Below are 23,928 nucleotides of genomic sequence, written 5' to 3'. Positions count from 1 at the left end.
GTGGAAGAGAAGGACCATCCCTTACCTGGGAGTCCACATTCCCGCGAACCCGAAAGACACGTACGAGGCCAACTTTCCTCCACTAGAAGGAACTAGAAGGGGATCTGAAGCGCTGGACGACCCAAGAAATATCCTTGATGGGACACATAACAGCCTGCAAAATGAAATTACTTCCGAGATTCCTCTACGCCTGCTCTTCCCTCCCAGTGGCTATCCCAGCACCAGCTCTTCGCAACCTACAGAGAAAAATGAAAATGCTTAGGTTTATCTGGAGGGGCAAAAAAGCCAGGATCCCCCAAAAAACATTGCTGGGCAGCGCAAGACTGGGCGGGCTGGGAGTTCCTGACCTACAATCCTACAGGGTCGCAGCACAATTGGCACACTTTCGTGCGTGGCAGATAACCACGGACCGCCCCAGATGGGTGGAATTAGGGCATTCACGGCTCCCACTCCCTCTACGGTTTCTTCCACATATTCCACCTCCCCTCAGAGAACGATGGAAAGGACTCCTGCTGGCGACTCAACATTCTCTGAATTCCTGGCACTGGACACTAAAACAAAAGGGAGTCCTGAGAGGACTGAGTCCCCTTTCACCAATTTTCCACAACCCGACCTTCTCACCCGGTACGAACCCCCGTAACTTCCAAAACTGGATAAAGGAAGGCCTCGAAACCTTGGAACAGCTGTACGCAGGAAATCTTCCTCGCACATTTGAACAATGTAAGGAAATATTCTGACTTCAAGAAAGAGACAGATTTACATACATTCAGCTATTTCTCTGGTGCTCCCATCCCCAAACCCTGCGGGCGTCCCATCCCCAAACCCTACGGGCAGCTACCCGCCCCCTTAACCCCCTCGAACTAGCACTCGAGGATCTCCCAGCCTGTGGCAGAATTTCTACCATATACAGACGATTCCTGGGGGACTTCTTGGCCTCAAAAACCTGATGCATGGCCCAGTGGGAGGCTGACCTGGGACACCCGGTTGAAGACCAGACCTGGGTGGATATCTGGACCCGAGCACATACCTCATCCACCTGTGTCACCAACAGGGAATGCGCATAGAAGATCATGCTGTGCTGGTACTACCCTCCCCTCAGACTCCACCATATGAATCCCCTGGTTGACTATGCTTGCTGGAGAGAGTGCAGCCAACCGGGCTCCTTTTTCCATATGTGGTGGACATGCCCAAAGATCCAACAATTCTGGAAGCTATTTTTAGCAAACATTGAGCAGATTACCCAGACAGCTCTCCCGCTGGAGCCTGAGCCCATCCTGCTGGGAGTCCTGGTCCCCGGGATCTATCCGCACTCCTGAAAAAAAGCGAAACTGTTGATCAATGCCTCCTAGCAGGGAAAATAGTCCTCACCCGCTGCTGGAGAGCCCGTGACGGCCCCTTCATGTCCCAATGATGGGGGAAGCTATGGGACATATTGATCGCGGAGAAGGTAACAGCGGCAAGGGCTGGAGTCCTCCACCGCTTTCAGAATATTTGGGCCCCAGTGCTGGAGTATGACCAGAAGTTTCCCGCACTGACCTACAAGCCCAACAATACCCGGTGTGCCCTGAAAGACCAAGAGTCTCCCTGAAGGAGGAGCATAGGAGGAGGAGCCATAAAATAGATGACCCAATGGAGGAGTCCCCGGACTGAGAACGGGGGTGGGGGGGCAGGTGAGGAGTTTGAGGGGATTGTTGAAAATGCTTTACATGTCTTGCTTACGCTGCATTGTCGTCACCCTGCCTTGGTTTAAAATGAACATATAAAAAAAAAAAAGAACAGACCAAGATCGAGTATAACACGCCGTAGGTAAAAATCCTAGTCTGAAGCGCACATAAAGAGAGCGCTCGTACGGGGGGTGCATCTCGTCCAGGATATTTGTATACTTCTACAGCATGTCAATATGCGAAGATTCCAGTCCCTTCTTCAGCTCATAGGCGAAGGACTCCAATTTAACCCTAGAAATAGATAGCTTTAGCCTTGGCTTTCAGTACAGCTTTTGGGACAGAACAACATTCAAGTTGAGTGAGCCAGAAAGAGCCAGCATTCAACCCCCCTTTACCATTGTCTTCACATGCCGCACCCACCCACAATTATCGGCTCCATCCAATTTAAGAAAATCTCTAAGTGCGTCCCTGTAAGGCGAAAGACCAGGCGGCGACCATAACTGTAGCCAATACAGGACAGGTCTTAGGGCAATCTGCTCAGCTATAGGCCATGTTTGTAGATCCAAATGGAGTAATGAAGTCAGGTAACAATTTTAGTTTTTTTAGGGATGCATTCTTAATAAAGGATAGGCCTTTTATTGGCACGTATGCCCAAACCTCAGCAACGTATGATGCTGCTGGGATGGCTGTTTGTCGAACAATTCCATAGCCGGAGAGATTGCCCCACTTACATGGCTGCGGAAGAACAACAAAATACCCCCACTGTATTTAGAAAGATTGATCTTGGCTTTCACCATTTGGTCGGTTTAGCCTCCTACTTCATTGAACCTGATCCCCAGGTAATCGAAATGTCCAACTTGCTCCAATACACTGTCCTCTATCGTTACCCTCAGTTTAGGGGACTTTGAGAAAGGGGGCTTAAAAACCATAACCTTGGTTTTGCTGACGTTTACTTCTAACCCGAGGGCCTTGCATTTTGCAAGAAATATATCGAGCGCTACTGGAAGACCCTTTGGGGTTGTTGCGTGGATTGCTGCATCTTCAGCGAAAAAGAGAGCAGGCCACCTCTTGGATGCAATCCTGGGCGCATCCAAGGCACCCAACTCCAGTGCATCCACTATTTCCTGGATATAAAGCAAGAATAGCAGAGGGACCAAAACGCATTCTTGTTGGACCCACCTATTGACCTTAAACAGTTTAGTTTGATCTCTACCTGACCAATAACGGATTGACGCGGAGATGTTTGGAATGGAGCAATTTGGCGTCTTCTATTAGTGGCTGGGGAACCATTCTCTCTTCCAACACCTGCCACAGCAATTTTGTAGGGACAGAATCAAACGCCATAGGGACAGAATCAAACGCCATTTTCACATCCACAAAGATGACGTATAGCTACATTTTGAGGAGTTCGATATATTCTTTCAATGAGTAGGAACAAAAGAAAACAATGATCATCAACGGTTCCTCTACCTACTCTGAACCCTGCCTGTGTGGTTCTAATAATGCTCGAGTCATCCACCCATGCCTGCAGTTTGGTTTGCTGAATTTTCCCAAATACTTTCCCTACACAATAAAGTAAGGATGTGGGGCGGTAATTCCCTGGTCGCTCTTTACCCCATTCTTATATACAGGGACAATAGTATCCTCTTTCCAGGTGCTAGGGACTTCTTTAAAATGGACGGCCGCATTAAGGACTCTAGAAAATAGCTGGATCCAGAATGATGGGTTGTCACAGTTAAATTCCACCGGAACCAAGTCTGGCCCTTTGGCCTTACCCAATTTCTGGGATCGTAATGCCTGTTCAACCGCGGTGACTGAAATGGACAGGACCACCTCATTGCGGGCGGCTGTCGGGCCATGCTACCCTGCGGCATCGCTGCTGCCCCCCCCATTAGAGTATAAGTTGGAATAGTGGGTCTGCCACGCCACCCCTGTTATGAGGCATTGTAACTCTTGCTCTCCCCTTCGTCGTGGTGAAGCCAGTTTCCAAAATCTAATCATGGCTACAGACGCCATTGTCATTGTCAAGTCTTTCCAAGACTTCAATGCATATGCTCTGCTCTTGGCAAAGAGTAACTGCTTGCATTTTGTACTGAGAGCCTTCAGCACACCATTAGTGGATGGATTTGGGGGCCTGGCCTAGAGCACAATCTCCCTTTTCGCCTGGGAACATTCCTCGTCGTACCAAGGTTTATTTTTCTCAGACCACAATTTTAGACTGCCCCTTTGGACAGACACAAAAAGGCAATAATGTGTTACCCAACCTTTCTAATTCAGAGATAACCGCCCCTTCGGAGGTGCTGCAGTTGGAAATAACACTCACATGGCCCTCTATGGCTACATAAACCTCCTGCTTTACGCCCCGCCCCCCCGGCCGAGCCACCCATTTCCACAGTTTCCTAGTATGCCCGCTGCTCTGGCATTTTGGAAAGGCCATCCAAGAGGCTCTCCTCGAGGACCTCCACTGTCCAAGTCACAGCTAATGGATAAAGACCTATGGTCACTTTCACTTATATCAATTAGGGACAATTCCCTGGCCCTAGTCCAGTTATTTGTCGAGATGACGAAGTAATCTATAGGAGTTTGGACCTGGGGGCCCTTAAAGGTAGTTTGTGCTGGGAGGTTGCCTACCAGTCTGCCATTACAAGCTCTGAGTTGCAAATTGTCAATTATGCAAGCCGACTCCACGGTTGCCTTGTGGACTCTCGATTTGTAAGTAGTCGTGAAGGGTGGAATAGACCAGGCGGAATCCTGGTCATCCCAGAGATCTGCCGCAGTCAACAGTGGTTTAATCTGGAGGTTCAGATCTCCAGCAACTAAATTAAACTGGCTCCCCATAACGGGGGGGGGGCAGGTTAGAATAGCACAATTCCTGTAGCTTCAAAAGGGTTTCCAGTCCTGTACCCCTATTGGGTCTGTTATAGAGATTAAACAGCAGAAATCTCTTACCTGATACCGTGATCACCCCCAGCAGTTGTAGGTCAGGGCTGCCTGTGTCTATTGGTGCCACCTCTCAACCCAGGTTAATATCGACCCACGTCAATAATCCACCCCACGGCCTGTCTCTCAGGCCTTAGGTGGCAGGAATCATGAATGTCACGTACCCCTGGGGTGCAATTGGTTCCAAAGCCTGGTTTACACCCAGACTCAAATCCCTACGAAATGAAAAAAGGAAATGGGGAAACAACTTGGAAAAACAATCCCACACCAGCCAACAAAGATAAAAGAACTGGAGTCTCCCATCCCCCCAACAGATAACTGAATCAAAGACAAAACTTGGTGCACTAAGATCCAAGATGCATTAGCGAACAAAATCACTCTTCTCCAGAACAAAACAGCTGCCAAAAAACAAACCTTCAAACTCAAGTAACTCAAGTAAACAACTCTAAATCTTGCCCTTACCTTCCTAAATCCCCCCACCCAATGATTTAAGTTCACCCAAGTATCCACTCCAGAAGTGGAAAACATCATAGCTTCACTCAAACCCTCTAACTGCCAAGGAGATTCCTGTCCTGCATCAACCATTAAAGAAGCAGCCAATGAACTAGACCCCTTTATCGCCACACTAATCAATTCTTCCTTCCGCACATGTACCGGTCCCACCCATCTAAAAAATTCATGGGTACTCCTGCTTCCAAAGAAACCCTCTCTAGACCTGAGTATCCCCACCAACTTTAGACCCATCACAACAGTGCCCTTTCTAGCAAAGATAATCGGTAAAGCAGCATATATCCAAATACAATAATACAATCCTACTTAGAAACTAATAAACTACTAGTTCTCTGTCAATCTGGCTTCAGACCACAACATGGCACCGAAACAGCCCTGATTGATCTGAAGATTCAGATTGATGACCTTAAAGACAAAGGAAAACCTGCCCTCTTGCTTCTGCTGGATCTGTCAGCCACTTTTGACTTGGTAGATCATAAGGTGCTTTGCAAACACCCATCATCAGCGCCCCATTTCTCAGAAGAAGCAACGTCCTGCATCCAATCTTTCTTAAGCAACAGATCGATGAGTCTTTTCCTCATCGGCAGCAGCTGACCCATTCCCTACAACTTGCTGAGTGCCGCAAGGATCATGTCTTTCGCCTACCATGTATAATGTGTTTACCAAACCAATGTTTGATGACCCTAGACTATCTGGGTGTCACCTACTCTAACTATGCAGATGACACCCAGATCCTCGTACCTTTGACAGGCGACTATGAGAAGGATCTAGCTTTGGTTAAGAAAATCTACCTCATCATTCAGGCTTGGATGGCCGCACATGGACTGTGTATGAATGACGAGAAGACTGAGCTTTTCTCCTTGCCACTCCCTCCAACCTCAAGGACAGAATTCAACTCAAAACAGCCTCCCTGACTCACAAATTGTCATGATGCCTACCTCCAAGGTGCCAGACAAGACCCAGCTACCCCAGAGGCAGACATCATGTCTTCAAGGGAAGTCACAACAGCCTCAATTAGGGGCTCTTTCGACTCAGTCCTGGCGCCTTTGGCGCCAGGCTCATATCAGGCCACAGTCCTGGTGCCATAGTCGCCAGGCTCATAAAAGGGGACTTTGTGTTAAAGGTGGTTAGTGTTAACTTACCTGATGCAGACCATGCTGCAACATCCAGGCCTTCTGAGGCCTGAATGGGACTACTTTATCTTTGGAACTACTTAACCACACGGGTGTGGTGAGGGGAGGAATACATAACTGAGAGGAAGGATACATACCTGGAACTACTTTGAAGGCTATTTAAGCCACGCCCAAGCAGCAACTCACGCTTCGCGTTGTTCTGCATCTAGCAGCTGGAGGCTCACCGTGTTTGCTCCTGCATTCTGTCTTCTGCTACTCCTGCCAGCATCCTGGAACACCTGCAAAGAGAGAAGAGAAGAGAAAAGGGTAAAGAAGAGTCCTTACCTGCTAAATCCGCATTCCGGAGACATCTCGCCGACGGTCCTGAAAAGGAAGACATCCATTTTAAAGCACATCGCATCGATCGCTGCAGCGCCGCATCTCACTCACCTGTACAAGGTACCACCACGTTCTACGGCGACATCTGGACTCGCAGCCACATCACCGCGCCTAGGGAGAAAAAGACAAGAATAAAGGTGAGAGGGGAAAGAAAACAAGCAAACCTTAATTTCCTTTACAAAGCTTACCTGATGGGTTATTCCAACTTCATTTCGGGTCGGTGCCGCATCCTGGCATTTCCGGCCCCCGGCCCCTAAGGGGAAAAAGAGACATCAGCGTTAGTGGGCGCATGAAAAGACGTTACCCAACGCCCATTAAAGACTTACCCGATTTCTTCTGGATTGCTCTTTGTTTCGGGTCGGTGCCGCATCCAGGCCCCTATGGGGAAAAAAGACATCAGCGTTAGTGAGCGCATTGATACAAGGACACAGAGAACTCTCATCAAGCTCACCAGAGTCTCATTCTTCGGTTCCACAGCTCTTCTCGGAATAGTTTCCGCACCTGAAAAAGAGACAACGAACAATTATTATTGCGGAATCATACTCATTAACAGAATCCTTACGGTACTATACCGGGAAAACAAAACTTGAACCCTCTACAATCAAAATCCCAGTGAAGTAACTGGATACAACGCGCCCCTGCATGAGAAGCAGAATGGAGAGCTCAACCTTTCAAACCCTAAGGAGAGACTTCACGTGGGGGTCGCAGGAGGGTTTCTTAGAGAGGTGAGAAGGGAGCGGGAGGCTTATACTTTCTCCCGCAGATTGTTAATACTCCCTTTTCACATACAGAAAGATATTCCTGCGAGCCAGACAAGCCAGATTCGAAGGTCCGGTCCAGTCCATCTTCCGGGTCCTGCGCTTCACCATAGAAGAAGCAACAACACTCCAAACCAGACCTGCGCCTCCGTGGGAGTCAGGTGAGCGTAACACAAATGCCTCAATACTGCAGCTCCCCAGAACCTTACGGAAGAATTAATCAGGAACTTCCCCTCTCGACACACTAGAACCACTAGTTTAGCCTGCCTTAGAGTCCCCAGGTTGAAACTGATGAAAGCAGGTGGCAGTAGCTTTCCCGTCAAGGCTGCCCAACTCTAGAACTCCCTACCCACCACCTTAAGAACTGGCCAATCCTTCTACAAATTTAGGGAGAACCTCAAAATTTGGCTCACCTCTAAAGAACTCCCACCATTTTAGTGTCTACCAGAAAATAACTCCAGTGCCACTTCTGTATCTCTGTATATTACTGTTCATTAAGGCCAACAACTCCTCTTTTATTGTACTGTATTGTATTATAACTTGTAAACTTTTGTATTATACTGTATTGTATTATATCTTGTAATTTGCTTGTACTGTAACTAAGAAACGGCATATTCTTGGAATGTGTCCAGATACCTAGAGGTGTGGAGCGCTTTATAAATAATAAACAAAGCACATGATTTCTGTTGGAAAAGGACTTGATGGGTTCTTACTCGCACCACGCGGGGTCAGCAGAGACACGTTTAAGGCCCGCTATATTCCACAATAATATTTTTAATATTCCAGTCGTCTCCCCCTCTCTGCATTAATGCAGCCAATCGACCTGGTCCAAAGGTGGGTGCGAACACCTCCTATCAACCACTTTGCTACATTCAAGCCCCCAGTTCAAGCTATAGTCACATTGGAGGTTACTTTATTTGCCCTGCTTATCTGGGTGCTGCCCAAGCGAAGATTAAGGTAAGAAATAGCTGGGAACGAACCAAGATCCATACGCCCCTTGCGGGTATTACCCGTAGGTCGATACTCAAGATACCATTCACAAGGGCCCATGAGTTCAAGTAGATCTTTATACAGTCAAGGCTGGAATTTGGTAATGCACCACGCGTGCAAGTAACACAATAATTTCTAATAACCGATCAATACCCCTTCTCCACCCTAAACCAATGAGCACACTTGTTTTTTTTTTAGACACTCAACATCCTCAAATGTGTCTTTTGGCAAGCAAGGCACATTTGATAGGTAGATCAGCAAGGGTCCCTATCTTACAGGCCCAATTATCCCATCATTACATCGGGCTACACCTCTCGGCCCCCAGGGGCTGCGAATTTGGCCCAGATAATGGGGGGCTCGATTCCCCCTAGGCACATAGTAGCGGAACCTACTCGCAGGTCTGTGCAACTGGGTCCTTGATGTTGATTGTGTGGCCCATGCGCTTGTGAGCACCAGGTAGGTCTATGCCCCCCAGGGGGCATTCTACCTACCCAACTACTCTCCGAAGCCCTCATGTGGCCCACACAGGCTTTCACCGTTGCTCTCCTTAAAGCCTCCCATTAAATGTGCATTGTCATTTACCCCCAAATGGGGCACCTAACAGGGCTTGGGGGTGGGCGAGCAGTCTAACATGTTTGAGAGACCTACTTTAGCTACGGGGTGCATGTCCCCAGGATTTATATTAGCTGTTTCCATCAGGCCCTGGAGGTCCTTTAATTGGCCCAAAAGGGGGGCCATGAACCCCTAAAAAATAGCAGCAATTTCCTCCTTAAAGTCAGAGATATTTTTTCCAACCGATCCAACTAACTCACACACTAAACAATTAGACCCTTTCAGCGCCCTCCCCAGATGTGTGTCTGGGAGCCTGTGTCCCGAGACCCCAGCAGGGGCCTCCCATCAGCCCTCCTCAATGCCACCAATCTACCATGGGAGCCCCTTGTCGACTTGCTTTTCTTAGTTCAGGAAGCTAAAGTCCATGGCAGCCCCGATTCCCTAGCCCCTCACTATTTGGAGGTGGCTCTTGGACAGGGCCTCCACCCCACCCCCAACCCCCAAGGGGGACCCAAGGGATCAAACTGGTTGGATAGCTCTAGCAGGATAATCCCACTGGAGGGGATTAGGGACCCACTCTCCACACACACCCGGGCACCCACCGCCTCTCCTAGCCCGACCCCTTTCCCCCCATACCTTGGTTTGGGGGAATGTGGGTCTCAAAAATTGTAGCCCTAGCAGCAGACGTGTTAGCCTGCAGAACGAAAGACTTGCCACCTTATTGGGCGGGATTGGGAGGGGGGGGGAGAACCTGGAAAGATACCATGTGATCTTCGGTTATGTGCGTCTGTTTGGCCACCACCTGCAACCCTTTTACAGGGGAGATGTTGCATGCAGAGAACGAAAAGACCAGTCCACTGGATACCCAGTTCGAAGCAGAACCCTGTTAACACCCCCACTTCTTTGGTTCCAAGGGGGCCTTTAACAGGGTTGATAGTATTAACTGGGGCATCAATATCTGAAAGAAACCTTTCATTTCGGATATCAACTGGTTAACCTCGTTGATGGTTTTGAAAAGTCTGGAAATATTACTCTGCGCCCCTCCTCCAGGAATTGCACTCTCAGCCTTCCTGTTTCCCATCGTGGTCAAAGTGCAGGATGAATTATTGATAAAAAGCAGATAAAAACCAGCTGTTAAGACCCGCTGTTAAAACCTCTAAAATCAGTTAAAGCAATTAAAAAAGCAGTACAGATAAAAACACAGAGTGCCCAGCAGCACACTCAACCAGGCCTTCATAATACACAATACAGTGTCAACAAAACCTGTGATAGAGGGAGGCACACCCGAAGGCTAAAGGGGCTGCCATAGTCTGACTTCCCTTCCTCGCTCCGATCATTCCCTCTAGTGGCTATAAGTGAAACAAGGGAGTCAGGGGATAAGGAGGGTCAAGGCAGCAGACCTTTTCCCAGCCAATAAAAGATATAGGTATAAGCAAACTGGAAGTGGAAGCTAGGAGTTAGCAGAACAGCTGAATATGCACATATGGTGTCTTTGAAGTCATTTTCTTCACTTTTTACGTCAAGTTTGACGTGAGGAGCTGGGGGAGGCCTGCATGTTCCTTTTTTCCCTTGGCCTTACCCTACTCAATTCCTGGAGCCACTGGAGTGGCTAGGCGGTCCCGTGGCAGCAACATCTGCCCACCCTGTGCACTTGTGTCTGTAGTGCATGCCTGGTGCCCCAATCTTTCTTCTTTTGGATGTTTTTGCGACATTGCCATATACACAGGCCTGCTGGTTGCTTGGTGGTGGAAGGAGTCGTCTGAAGATCACAGGAGCAGGGGCTCATCATCAGTGTCACACTCATCCTGTGTGGGCAACGTCTTCACTGCCTGACGCACATCATCACACTCATCCTCTGGGTGCTAGGTGGCGAGTTGCCGCCCAATCTGATTTGGGTGGGGTGCCTGTGCGCTCGCCATCATGCAGGCTGATCAAGCAGCGGTAGCACCTCCAGTGCCCGTGGCACCACCTGGGATGAGACAACAAGGGGCACTCAAGTCAATGCCTTTATTCACATCTCAGGTGCTCCGTCCAGTCTGGGGCCACGCTGGAGGATATGGATTGACCACAAAGGAGACCGATGATGACAGCAAGGTGGCGACGCTGCTATATACAGCGGGCCTGCAGTGCATGAGGTGTTCCAGTCCCTGCGACCGCCCAATGTTTACTATGATGCCGCAAAGGCCGCTCTGAAGGAATACTTTTTGCCACTGGCGAACACGGACTATGGAGTGCTTCGTAATGGGCTCCACTCGCCAGAAGGATGAGACTTTGGACACCTTCTATGGCACACTCTTCTGGCTGGCACTGCCATGCGCGTGGGACAATCCAGATGCAACGATCCGTAACCAACTGATTCAGGGGTGCGCATCAGGCAACCTACGGAGGCAAGTGCTGCGTGAGCCTGGGATCACACTGCCTTGCATTTTGGAGCTAGGAAGGTGTCAAGAAACGTTGGAGGTGAGAGCATCCAGAATAAGGTGGGTGCACGCCCATGGAGGTCAGAAGAGGTGTGTGCAGTGGGCCGTGGCCAGGGCGACAGAGGCGCGAGGCGTCCAGGTGGCAACCAACTTGACTGTGGCACCAGAACAATTGACCCATGCATGAAATGCAGATATGAGCTCACGCCCCCACAGAGTGCCCTGCGCAAGGGAAATCGTGTGGCCGCTGTGGAGCATCGGACCATTATGCCCGTATTTGCCAGGCTCCACTGCCCATCACTGTTCCAAGAGGGCCCGTCAGGGTGGGGTTCTTTCGGCAACAATGGCCACCCAACGTTGCCCAGTTGACCAAGGGTAGGAAGACGCCCCTCAGGAAGACGATGACAAGGAAGAGGAGGAGAATGTGTTTTTCGTATCCAGCGTAGGCATGTTGCGATCCAATACCAGAAGCAAGCCAAGGTGCTTGGTAAAAGTGGATGGGTAATCGGTTCCAGTGTTGGTAGACACAAGCGCCTCAATGAACCTCATGGCGCTGGAACACTATGAAGCCATGGAATGCCTGCCGAGGTGGTTGACTCCCAAAGCTCACATTTTTACATTTGTGGGGCACAATCCATCCCACTGGATGGGGCATTCATAGCCAATGTGGAACACAGTGAAGCATCGATCAGAGCCCGGTTCTACTTGACAGCGGTCAGCATGAACACCTTTTCAGGTGCCGCGCTGGCTGAGGCGCTAGGCATTGTCAACTTCACCCACTCTGTGTACATGAAGGATGTGCAGGAGCTACTTGTGAAGTACAGCCATCTCTTTGAAGGCATCAGGTGCATGGCAGGTGACCCAGTGAGGCTCCACATCGACGAGTTTATTCAACCCATTGCCCTGAAACATCTCTGAGTCCCATTTCTTCTGCAGGACTTGGTTGACAAAGAATTGGACTATTACCTCACCTTGAACATCATTGAGAAGGTGGTGAAAGATTAAAAATATCAAGGCTTACTACCACATAATAGAAATACGCCAGTCACGAGGTCGAAGTTAGAATTGTATTTATTAGCAATTGGCCACTTGGTTCTCAACACCCCACAATGTGTGCAAGCAGACACTGAGATGAGACTACTGAACATTCCACTAGTACACATATTTATACAAATTCTTCACAGCCTTGGACACATCGTCGAGCCCCTCTTCATATAATACAAAGCCTAGGGTTTGTGACCTAACTACATAACTAATTAATATTTAAACATCATAGTTTACTGTTTTCCATCAAACAATTCACATGTTTTCCAAATACAAGACAAGGTAACATTCCTCATTTTACTCGCTTATATATGTCTACCATTTTTTCTTGAGCTTAAAGTCAGTTCCAAGGAGGGAAAACAAGGATTTCTGCAGAAAAGCACGTTCAGATATTCATTATTCTACTTTACTGTTTGAACAAGGAAGGCACTGTTGGGACAGATGGCATCTAAATTACTGATTAGTACAGCTTTTGTTTAGCTTCAAGGTTCTTCAGTGCAGGATAAACAATCCACCTTAGCAGCTTCAACATTCTTATCAAAGTTATCATAAAGCAGCACAAAGTTCATCTTGCTCTGTTGAAGCCGAAAACACAAGTTCTGAACATGGAAAAGAAAGCAGGAGGCGATCAAAATGGTGGACAACTCAAAATGGCTGCCTAGTCAGCCTGTTTCAAGTTCAATGTGATATTACAGTGTGATGCGAATGTGCTTAGATCAACATTAACTATCAGGCGGTATTATAGAAAATATATTTTCACAGTGGAGGGCCTAACACCATGGGTCTCGCCCATCATCATTGCCCACAAGCCGAAACAATCAAACTTGGTGCAGATATGTGTGGACATGAGGCTTCCAAACAAAGCCATTAAAAGGGAACGCCATCTAACCCCCACCATAGATGACATCACCGAACTGCACAGAGCCAGGTTCTTCTCAAAACTGGACCTGAGAGCTGGATACCATCAGGTGGTGCTAGACCCTGAGTCGCCACACATCACAACGTTCAGCACCCACTGTGGCCTCTATCGCTATAAGCGTCTGAGTTTTGGCATATCATCGGCGGCTGAGGTCTTCCAGAATATCATCCCCAGTGCCCTTGCTGACCTGGACGGGGTACTGAACATTAGTGATGACATTTTGGTGTTCGCTCGGTCAGAGGCGGAGCATCTGGGCAGACTAACGAAGACCTTTGAGCGGCTCTGGGCACTTGGTCTGACACTACATAGGGACAAGTGCAAGTTCCTGAAAATGAAAATCGAATTCTTCGGGTTTGTTTTCAAAGAAGGGGCTGTTTCACCAGACCCTAGGAAGCGAAGGACATTATGGAGGCACGTCCTCCGGAGAACATACCCGAAGTTCGAAGTTTTCTAGGAATGGTCATGTACTGTGGCCGGTTCATCAAGAACCTTGCGTCCCGTTCAGAGTTGCTGCGAGCCCTGACTAAGAAAGTTGGGGCCGCTGAAGCAGGAAGCCTTTGAGGACATAAATGCGCTCTAACGTGTCACACTCATCTGTGTCTCTGCAGGAGCTATGGACAAGCCTCCCTTGAGCCAGAGTCTTCACTTCCCCTGTTTCACCCGGAGGAATACCTGTCAAATACAAGCTGTACACTCAGACCTGAATACACCCGATTCCCCTGGGCCCTTCCCTTCTCTTTACTGTGTGCTGTGATGTCCCCCTGGGTTTTCTCTGGGTAACATGATGCCTGCTTCCGGGGTTGCTGGACTTGGTCTGGATGCCCGGGGATAGGCATCATGACAGCACTCCCCCCCCCCCCCCAAGGCCCCTCCTAAAGTCGTTCTTCCCCTTGGTCCTGGTTTGTCTGGGAAATTCCGGTGGAATCTTCTCACCAACCTAGGTGCATGAACGTGGTCACTAGGTTCCCATGACCTTTCTTGTGGTCCGTAGCCTTTCCAGTCGATTAAATAAAAAAGTTTTGACATAACCATTTTGGAGTCCAGGATACTTTTAACTTCAAATTCAGGTTCCCCGTCTACAAGGATGGGGTCAGGTGGCTTGGTTAGTCTTGTTCCAGGTTGTACTGGCTTCAGAAGCGACACATGGAAGACGGGGTGAATCCGCATACTAGCAGGTAATTCCAATTTGACGGCCACCGGGTTGATAATGGCCTTAATAGAGTAAGGTCCCAAATATCTAGGGTTAAAGGTCCGCATTCCCTTTAAAGGTATGCGTTTTGTGGCCAACCAAACTTGATCCCCAGTATGGTATTGTGGAGCATCACTTCTATGCTGGTCAGAATTTTTCTAGTATTTTTCTTTTACTTGCTTCAAATGTTCTGTTGCTTCCTTAAAGGATTGTGTAATAGTAGCGTGCAGATGGTTCACTGCGGGCATTTCTAAGTGTTGAGGTGAGTCAAGTTCTGAGGTTCGAGGATGGTGCCCGTACATGGTATAAAAGAGGCTTTGTCCAGTTCCAGAATGTACAGAGTTATTGTATGTGTATTCGGCAATCCATAGAATGTCCTTCCAATTACCTTCAGTCTGGTGTAACATACAACACAGGTATTGTTCAAGAATCTGGTTGGTCCTCTCAGTCTGACCATCGGTCTGGGGGTGGTGACTGGTTGATAACCTCACGTCGATTTGCAGCAATTGACATTTTTTCCAAAAATGTGAAATGAATTGGCTACCTCGGTCAGAGACCAATATGGAAGGAAATCTGTGTATGCGAACAATGTTTTTGAGGAACTCCTTGGCCAGGATTGAAGCAGAAGGTAATCCCTTTAAAGGAATAAAGTGGGCCATCTTGAAAAAAAGATCCACAATAACTAGAATGGTGTTAAATCCATTACATGGAGGTAGGTCTGTAATAAAGTCTAACGATAAGGTGTGCCATGGTGATGGCGGGACATCCAACGGTTGTAAAAGTCCAGCTGGTTTTTTCTTCTGACTTTTGTTTTGGGCGCAAATGCCACACGACATTACAAATGACTTTATGTCTTTTCGCCAGGTGGGCCACCAGAATTGTCTCTTAATTTTAGCTTCAGTCTTTGCGATACCTGGGTGCCCTTCCATCAGGGTGTCATGATAATTGGAGATGACTAGTTCTTGCAGTTCCTTGTGTGGCAGAAATAGTCGCCCTTGATTATAAGGTAGATCATTGATGATTGAGTAGTCCGGCCCTTTCTTTACCCAGTCCTGCAGGGCTGTTGTATCAAAGAGTTGTTGGATCTTTACCTGAATATCCTCGAGTGTCTGTAGAGTAGTTATGCCAAGAATTCTTTGTTCTGAAATTATAGGTACCGGTTCTGGGTTCACATATGCTTCTCCCATCCCTATTCGGGATAAGGCGTCTGCCTTGCCATTTTTACAGCCTGGTCGATAAGTGATCACGAAATCGAACTCGGCAAAGAACAATGCCCATCGAAGTTGGCATGACGATTGGGCCTTGGCTGTTTTTAAATGCTGCAAGTTCCGGTGATCGGTGATTACAGTAATGGTATGCCTGGCACCGAGAAGATGGTGCCACCAAGCCTTGAAGGTGGATTTGATGGCTAATAACTCTTTATCGGTAACCGCATAGTTTAACTCGGGTGCCGAAAACTTTCTGGACCAGAATGCTACTGGGTGAAGTTGACCAGTTCCAGGATCCTTCTGGGACAGGACAGCTCCCATGGCTAAACTGGATGCATCAGTTTCAACTATGTATGGACCAGGGCGTGGGTGTTTTAATACAGGTGCAGACGTGAATTTCGCTTTCAACTCTTGGCGTTTTCAGCTTCTTCAGTCCACAAGAAGCGTTTGTTTTTTCGCAAGAGTGCTGTGATAGGGTGTACAGCATGTGAGAAATCCGGAATGAATATGCGGTGGAAATTAGCAAATCCGAGCATGCTTTGTACTCCTTTAACTGAACCGGGTGATGACCACTTGAGAATTGCGTCCACCTTTCGAGAATCCATTCGGACTCCTTTTGGAGTCAGGATAAATCCAAGGAATTCAACTTCCGTAGCATGAAAAACGCATTTTTCCAATTTTGCATATAACTTGTGCTGGCGTAATTTCTCTAGAACTGCACGAACTTGCTTCACATGGTCTGATTCTGAAGAGGAGTACATTAGAATATCGTCTATGTATACGACAACACAGACGTCAATGAGTTCACGAAGGACATCGTTCATAAAATACTGGAAGGCTGATGGTGCATTGCACAACCCGAAGGGCATCACCTGGTATTCGAATAACCCATACTTAGTGCGAAAAGCAGTCTTCCATTCCTCGCCTTTCTTCACACGTACCAGATGATAGGCCCCTCGGAGATCTAATTTAGTGTAGATGCAAGCGTCCTTTACTTGGTCTAGTAATTCGGGGATCAGAGGCAATGGCTATCGGTTCTTAACCGTGATCTGATTCAATGCGCGGTAGTCCATGCACGTTCTGAGGTCACCTTCCTTTTTTGGCACGAAGAAGAAAGCTGAAGGTGCAGGGGACTTGGATGGACGAATGAAGCCATTGGCAAGGTATTGGTCCAAGTATTGTCGTAGGTGAAGGTTTTCAGGTTCAGTAAGGGCGTAGATCCTACTACATGGAGGTTGTGCACCGGGTATGAGATCGATTTAACAATCGTATGATCTGTGAGGTGGTAAGGTGTTCGCCTGTTCTGTAGCGACTGCGGCCAGGCCTTCGTTCAAGGGTTTTTTCGGGTAACAAGTATGTGCACAATCCGGGAAGGTTATTCTCTTCTCTCGCCAATCAATACAAGGATTATGTGTTTCCAACCAAGGTATCCCCAGTATTATTTGGAACTGCGGGGCTTTGATTAAATCAAACACAATAGTCTCTCGATGCCCATCCTGACCCAATAGTGTCATCTCTGCGGTGGAATGAGTTACAGGCCCAGAGGCAATTTCAGTTCCATCGACTGTGGTGATGACATCCGAAGTGGTCTTTCTGCAGAGAGGTAGATTCATCCTAGAAGCCAATTCATGGTCCACATAGTTTCCTATGGCCCCGCTATCAATGTATGCCCTTACTGCGTGCATACGTGATGGTTGCCTTGGATCTATTAGGACCATTGGTATGATAAAGTGCGAGGTCTGAGTATCCTTCTTCAAGCTCGGCAAGTGGACCTCTACGCTTGTCGGGCGTGGTCGTTTCCTGAGTCAGACTCCATATGCCTTTTATCAGCAGCGCCTACCACTTTCTTGGGTGGCTTTACAGGGCAATCCCGTAGAAAATGTCCCGAAGTTCCACAGTATAGACACAATTGCATTTGCCGTCTTCTTTCTCTTTCCCTCTGAGTCAAGGGTCCTTTAACCCCTACGATTTGCATGGGTTCTGAGGCATCTGCTCCTTCGGGGGTAGCGTTTGGTTTGACCAACACCCGGTTCTCGAACTTGGCTCAGTCAGCCTTTCTGTTCTGAAGTCTGTGATCAAACTGGACCACTAAGTCTATATATTCAGCACAGTCTTGAGGTGGGTTCACAACTTGAGCCAAAACATCTTTGAGTTCTCCTCGAAGTCCTCGATGAAATAACATAATCCGTTTTACCTCGGGCCATCCAGTTTCCACCACCAACCTATTGAAGGTTGCGATGTAGGTTAAAAGGTCCTGGTTACCCTGTCGTAGAGACAAAAGTTCGTTATCCAGGGCCTGTCCTTGGGAGTGCCGGGCAAATAGTCTTTCCATGCTCATTTGAAAGCCCTGAAAATCCCGAAGAATAGGGTCATCCTGATTGACTAGTGGAATTGACCAATCTGCTGCACTGCCGCTGAGATATGATAATACAAAGGCTACTTTGGCTTGATCGTTTGGAAAGGCTCCAGGTCTGCATAAAAAGTGCAAGCGGCATTGGTTCATAAACACAGTGAACTTTTTCGGGTCCCCAGCAAAACGTTCCGGCTGGGCTAAAGGAATCCTCCCTGGTAGAACCACTTGCACAGGATTGCTTGATGAAAGAGGAGTTCAATTCTCCCCCCCCCCCCCCCGAGTCCAGGTAATAGTGTTTGCCCAGTTTGGTTTTGCAATAATTGTCTAGCAAGATCATCAGTGCGTTCCTTAGAAACAATAAGTTCTCTCCTGAGGGTATTAGTTTCTTGACGAGCGGCATGTACTTCAGCCCTAAGTTCCCCTAATAATAGGGCCAATTGGTCAGTTTCTGAGGTATCCATGACACCCGGGTGAGGATTTGTAGAGGCTTCGCGTTCTGTTGCGCTGACCTGGTTCCCACAGGGGTGACGGGCATAACTGGACAGCCGCGGTCTCCACCAACGTGATGCGTAGTGCAGAGATGACTGAATGGACTGGCCCACCTAGCTTCGTCTGCTTGACCCGTAGAAATAGTCTCCTAAAGGCGGAGAAAGGGAATTAGCCACCCGTGGAGTTGAGTAATAGCCCCTCACTGCGTCCCCATTTATCACCTCTGATATTCCCTTTCACCAAGCTCACCTTATAGTTTTGAATGATGAGCTCTCCATCCTGCGAGGAACGCAGGGGCGCGTTGATGGCCAGTTGTTCTGACTTGAGTGTCGTGTAGACCGTTGCAACCTCTGTCCTCAAGTGATGCACAGGGGAACTAAAAGAAACCCGCTGTGCGACCTTTGGGGCCACAGGTGGGAGATGTTACTTCCCGGATCCACGGAACCTCTGGAACACCGATGCTGCTGTCAAAAAGAACGAGGTTAAGTACCAGGCAATTACAATATATCACAAGAACCAAACGATCTGAATAGTCTTACCTATCTGGTGTTTGGAAAACCCAGAAAATCTAGGAAGGAGGTTCGAGACTCATGATGCGGTCCCTAGAACAAGCGGACCGCGGACAAGCGTGGATGCAGGATAAACCATCTGTAGAACTGAAGGCGTGACTTGAATCCCAAAAAGGGAAATGGCGTAGAAGTTCAACAAGGTACCAAGGGATAATCCGAAGACAGGTTAGGGCCGTGTCAGAAATCCAGCAATAGGTAAGCAGTTCCTATTGTAGGTACAAAAGGGTAATCCGAAGGAGTCCAAGAGAGAGTTCCAAGATCAAGGTAAACCAGTAGTGTAATCCAAACGTAGCGCCAACCAGGGTCTGAAGACAGCTGAGAAGCAATGAGTGTTCCGTGCATCAAGCCTTATATACTGTGCGTTTCGGGGTCATGTGACGTCCACCAAGGTCACGTGGGAAACGCCACTCTGGATCACATGAGCAAGTGAACGATCGGCTTGGAGGTGTAACGCCGCCCCTTCTGCTGTATGTTCTCCATGGCAACTGCCAGTGCAGGAAGGGCTGCAATCGAGCCCGTAAATCGTACCTGGTACGGAGCTTTCGGTCCTTTGGGAAAACCGAATCACATGAGCCTCGAACCCTGGAGGGAGGTGTTGGGGAAATGTGAGCAGTGTTCTGGTGTGCAGTAAATCGGTGTGCAGAGGATCGCCTAACATAGCCCCCTCCCAACGGCCCACGACCCCGTGGGCAGGACGGGTGATCCTTATGGAACCGGGCTACCAACCGAGGAGCGTCAAGATCCAAAGCGGAAACCCAAGAGCGCTCCTCCGGTCCAAAACCCTTCCAATCCACCAAATACTGGAGCCTACCCCTAAACCAACGGGAACCCAAAATGGCCGACACTTCAAAAACATCAGGGGAGGCCAGGGACACCGGGGCTGCTGGGGCCCGAAGGCGGGAAGAATCAGGACAAGGCTTGAGGAGAGAGACATGAAAGACAGGGTGGATTCGCCAAGAACTCGGGAGAACCAGAAGAAAAGCCACCGGATTCACAACCTGAGAGATCACATACGGGCCAACGAAACGAGGCAGAAGTTTCCGACAACCCACCAGATGAAGGTGACGGGAAGACAACCACACCCTAGAACCCACCACAAGGGGAGGATCAGCCAGGCGCTTGCTGTCAACACGAGCTTTCATAGAAGCCTTTGCTTCGGTAAAATGGACCAAAGTACTAGCATGAACAGCAGACAGATCCCTAAAACAAGCCGTGGCCGCAGGATTCAAAGAGACAGAGGCGTCAGGGACAGACAAGACCTTGGGGTGTTGCCCATAGAGGGCGTAAAAAGGAGAAAAACCTGTAGCAGAATGAGCCGCGTTATTTGTATGCGAACTCGGCAAGCCGCAAGGCACTCAACCAGGAGGCCTGTTGCTGCAAGATGAGACACCGAAGATACTGCTCCATAGATTGATTCGTCCTTTCAGTCTGCCCATCAGTCTCAGGGTGATAGGCCGAAGAATACCGGAAATAATTACCGAAGGAAGCCCAAATAACGAACACATATTCAAAAAACAAATCCACCAAGACTGGGGCCGAAGGGATTCCCTTACAAGGAACGAAACGAGCCATTTTTGTGAACGTGTCTACCACCACCCAGATGGTGTCAAAACCTCGTACCTTGGGGAGATCGTTCACGAAATCCATCGTCAGTGTATGCCAAGGTCTTGGAGGTACCGGAAGCAGAAGCAGTAGCCCAACTGGACGTCCTCTTCGATGTTTGGCCTGAGCACAAACAGCGCATGAATTGACATAGCATTCCACATCGCGCTTCATAGAGGGCCACCAGCACCAGCGCTTCAGGAGATCCATAGTGCGCTCTTGGCCGGGATGGGCATTAAAGGGAGCATCATGAGACCACTCAAGGGCCAGGTTACGAGTGTCAGGCGTGGGAAGAAACAGACGCTCATGCACGAAAGGCAAACCATCACAAGAAACGGGATCCCAATCCCGCAGTTGGTCGGAATGATTGCTCGTCCAGGCTCGTACAGAATCCAACAATGACAGAGAGGGAGTGCAGAGACAAATCACATGACTCTTACCAAGTACAGTATCGGGGAAGGTTGGCAACTCGACCCCACCCGAAGAACGTGACAAGGCGTCCACCTTTCCATGAGAGTTTCCAGGACGATGCGTAATGTGGAAATCAAAAGCGGAAAAGAAAAGATGCCACCGGACCTGTCTGCTATTGATGCACTTTAAGGAGGCCAGATCCTGTAGATTTCGATGATCTGAGTATACAGTGATTGGATGCTTAGCCCCCAGAAGATGATGGCGCCAGACACGAAAAGCGTCCATGACAGCCAGAAGTTCCTTCTCCGTTACAGTATAATGGATCTCAGTATTGGAAAACTTACGAGAGTGGTATGCCACCGGGTGCAACTTGCCTGTTGTAGGACATGTCTGAGACAACACCGCACCCAGGGCAAAAGAAGAGGCATCCGCCTCAACTATGGATGGAAGATCGGGATTGGGGTGCTGGAGCACCGGTGCGGTGGTGAAAGCGGTTTTCAAAGCCTCAAAGGATTCTTGATGTTCCTTCTGCCACCGATAGGGTACCTGAGGGCTGGTCAGGGCCGTAAGTGGGACTACAATCGTGGAAAAGGATGAAATAAAGCGTCTATAAAAGTTGGCGAAGCCCAAAAAGGCCTGCAAGGACTTGAGTGTCTGAGGAACTGGCCAATCTAAGACTGCTTTAACCGTGGATTCGTTCATGGATAGTGCCCCACGGGTAATGTGGAAGCCCAGAAACTCAGATGTTTTATGGAATTGACATTTCTCGGGTTTGGCAAATAGGGAATGTTTCCTCAGACGGGATAAGACTTCCCGGACATGCTTTACATGGTCATCAAGATTCCGTGAAAAGATCAAGATGTCGTCCAAATAAACAACCATGTATATGTCCAGAATGTCCCTGAATATGTCATTCATAAAACGCTGGAATGTTGCCAGGGCGTTGCATAGACCGAAGGGCATGACTAGGTATTCATACAAGCCGTAACGGGTGCAAAAGGCAGTTTTCCACTCATCGCCTTCGCGAACGCGCACTAGGTTGTATGCGCCGCGAAGATCCAGCTTGGTGAAAACAGAGGGATAAGTGGTCCAGAAGAGGTGTGATCAAAGGAATTGGATACCTATCCTTTTTCGTGATGGCATTTAGATGCCGATAATCTACACAAGGACGTAAGTCCCCCTCTTTCTTAGGTACAAAAAATATGGGACTTGCAGCTGGTGAAGTAGAGGGGCGGATATGTCCTAGTCGTAGGGCGTTCTGTACATACTGTTTCAATGCTTGTTCTTCCGGGGGGGACAGAGAATAAATCCTGCCCGGGGGAATGGTAGCATTCGGGATTAATTTGATCGGGCAGTCATATGGTCTGTGTGGAGGAAGTACCTCGGAAGAACCACGATCGAAAACGGACTCGAATTCTTTATACTCAGATGGAATCCCAGAAACCACCCCTCCAACGGTGTGGGAATTCACAACCTCTGATCCATCATCATCCAGCGTGAGTTGAGCAAGAGCTCCCAAGGCCAGAGAAGGGGTATCTGTTGCTAGATGGGTTGGGAGACAATAGTTCTGACAAATAACAGACTCGAAGAGCACCGTGCCTGATTGCCAATTAATCAAAGGATTGTGTTCACGTAACCATGGTATTCCTAATATGATACCGAATTGAGGTGTGGTGATCAAGTCAAAATTTAGCGTCTCTGTGTGTGTATCCTGTATGGTCAATAATAGAGGAGCAGTTTGGTGTCTAACGGGACCAGAGACTAGTGCAGTGCCATCTACGGCCTGAACAGGTTCAGGTCGGGTTTTTACCACTAAAGGTAGATTGAGAGAATGGGCTAAAGCAATGTCTATGTAGTTCTCAGTGGCACCTGAATCAATGATGATCGTGACTGCATGAGAGATACCCGTAGAGGGACAAAGAGTGGCCTTTACAAAGATGGGCTGGACACGAGCAAAAGCAAGAGTGGAACCCGGAGATGAAGACTGGACACTCGACCTGGTCTCCGGATCTAAGGTCGAGCTGTCCGAAAAACCTGAGACTTCTTGGGACGTCGAGGGCATTCCTTCACATAATGTCCCGTGGTGCCACAATAGAAGCATGCATTATCCTCCCTCCTACGTTCTCTCTCAGATGTCGTGATAGGACTACGCAAACCTCCTACTTGCATAGGTTCTTCAGTACTAGAAGAAGCAGGGGTACTAACAACTGTAGGATGGGAAGAAACCCCCAACTCAGCTCTGCGCTCTGATCGACGTGCATCTACCTGCAGGGCAAGATCCACTAGTTCCTGATACTGAGTGGCATGGAAGGAATCACTGCTAAAGCATCTTTCATTGCGTTATTCAACCCCCTATAAAATATAACCGCCCGCTTGCTTTCTGGCCATGATGTCTCGGCAACCAATTGGTTGAACCGTGTGATGTAATCTATCAAGGTCCCTCTGCCCTGGGTTAGTTCTAACAACTCCAAATCCCTAGACTGTGCCTTGTGTCTGGTATCGAAGACTCGAGACATCTCTAAAACTAACAAATCAAAATCATAGAGAACCGGGCTATTGTTCTCCAATAAAGGGTTAGCCCAAGCGGCAGCTGTCCCAGCCAGATGGGAAAGGGCAAAGGTGGCTTTAGCAGTGGAATTAGAAAAGGCCAGAGGTCTGCACAAGAACTGTAACTTGCACTGATTGATGAAGTTCCTGAACTTCTTGGGGTCACCTTGATAACGTTCAGGAGCGGCCAAAGGGGAAGGGGTTGGGAGGACCACCGGAGTTGGAGCTGGGGTACTTGCCAATGGAGGAGGT

The sequence above is a fragment of the Ambystoma mexicanum genome, chromosome 1p (assembly GCF_040938575.1).
Source record: "Ambystoma mexicanum isolate Mex_15411 chromosome 1p, UKY_AmexF1_1, whole genome shotgun sequence".
Taxonomy (NCBI): domain Eukaryota; kingdom Metazoa; phylum Chordata; class Amphibia; order Caudata; family Ambystomatidae; genus Ambystoma; species Ambystoma mexicanum.
Note: the sequence above shows the minus strand (reverse complement) of the source record.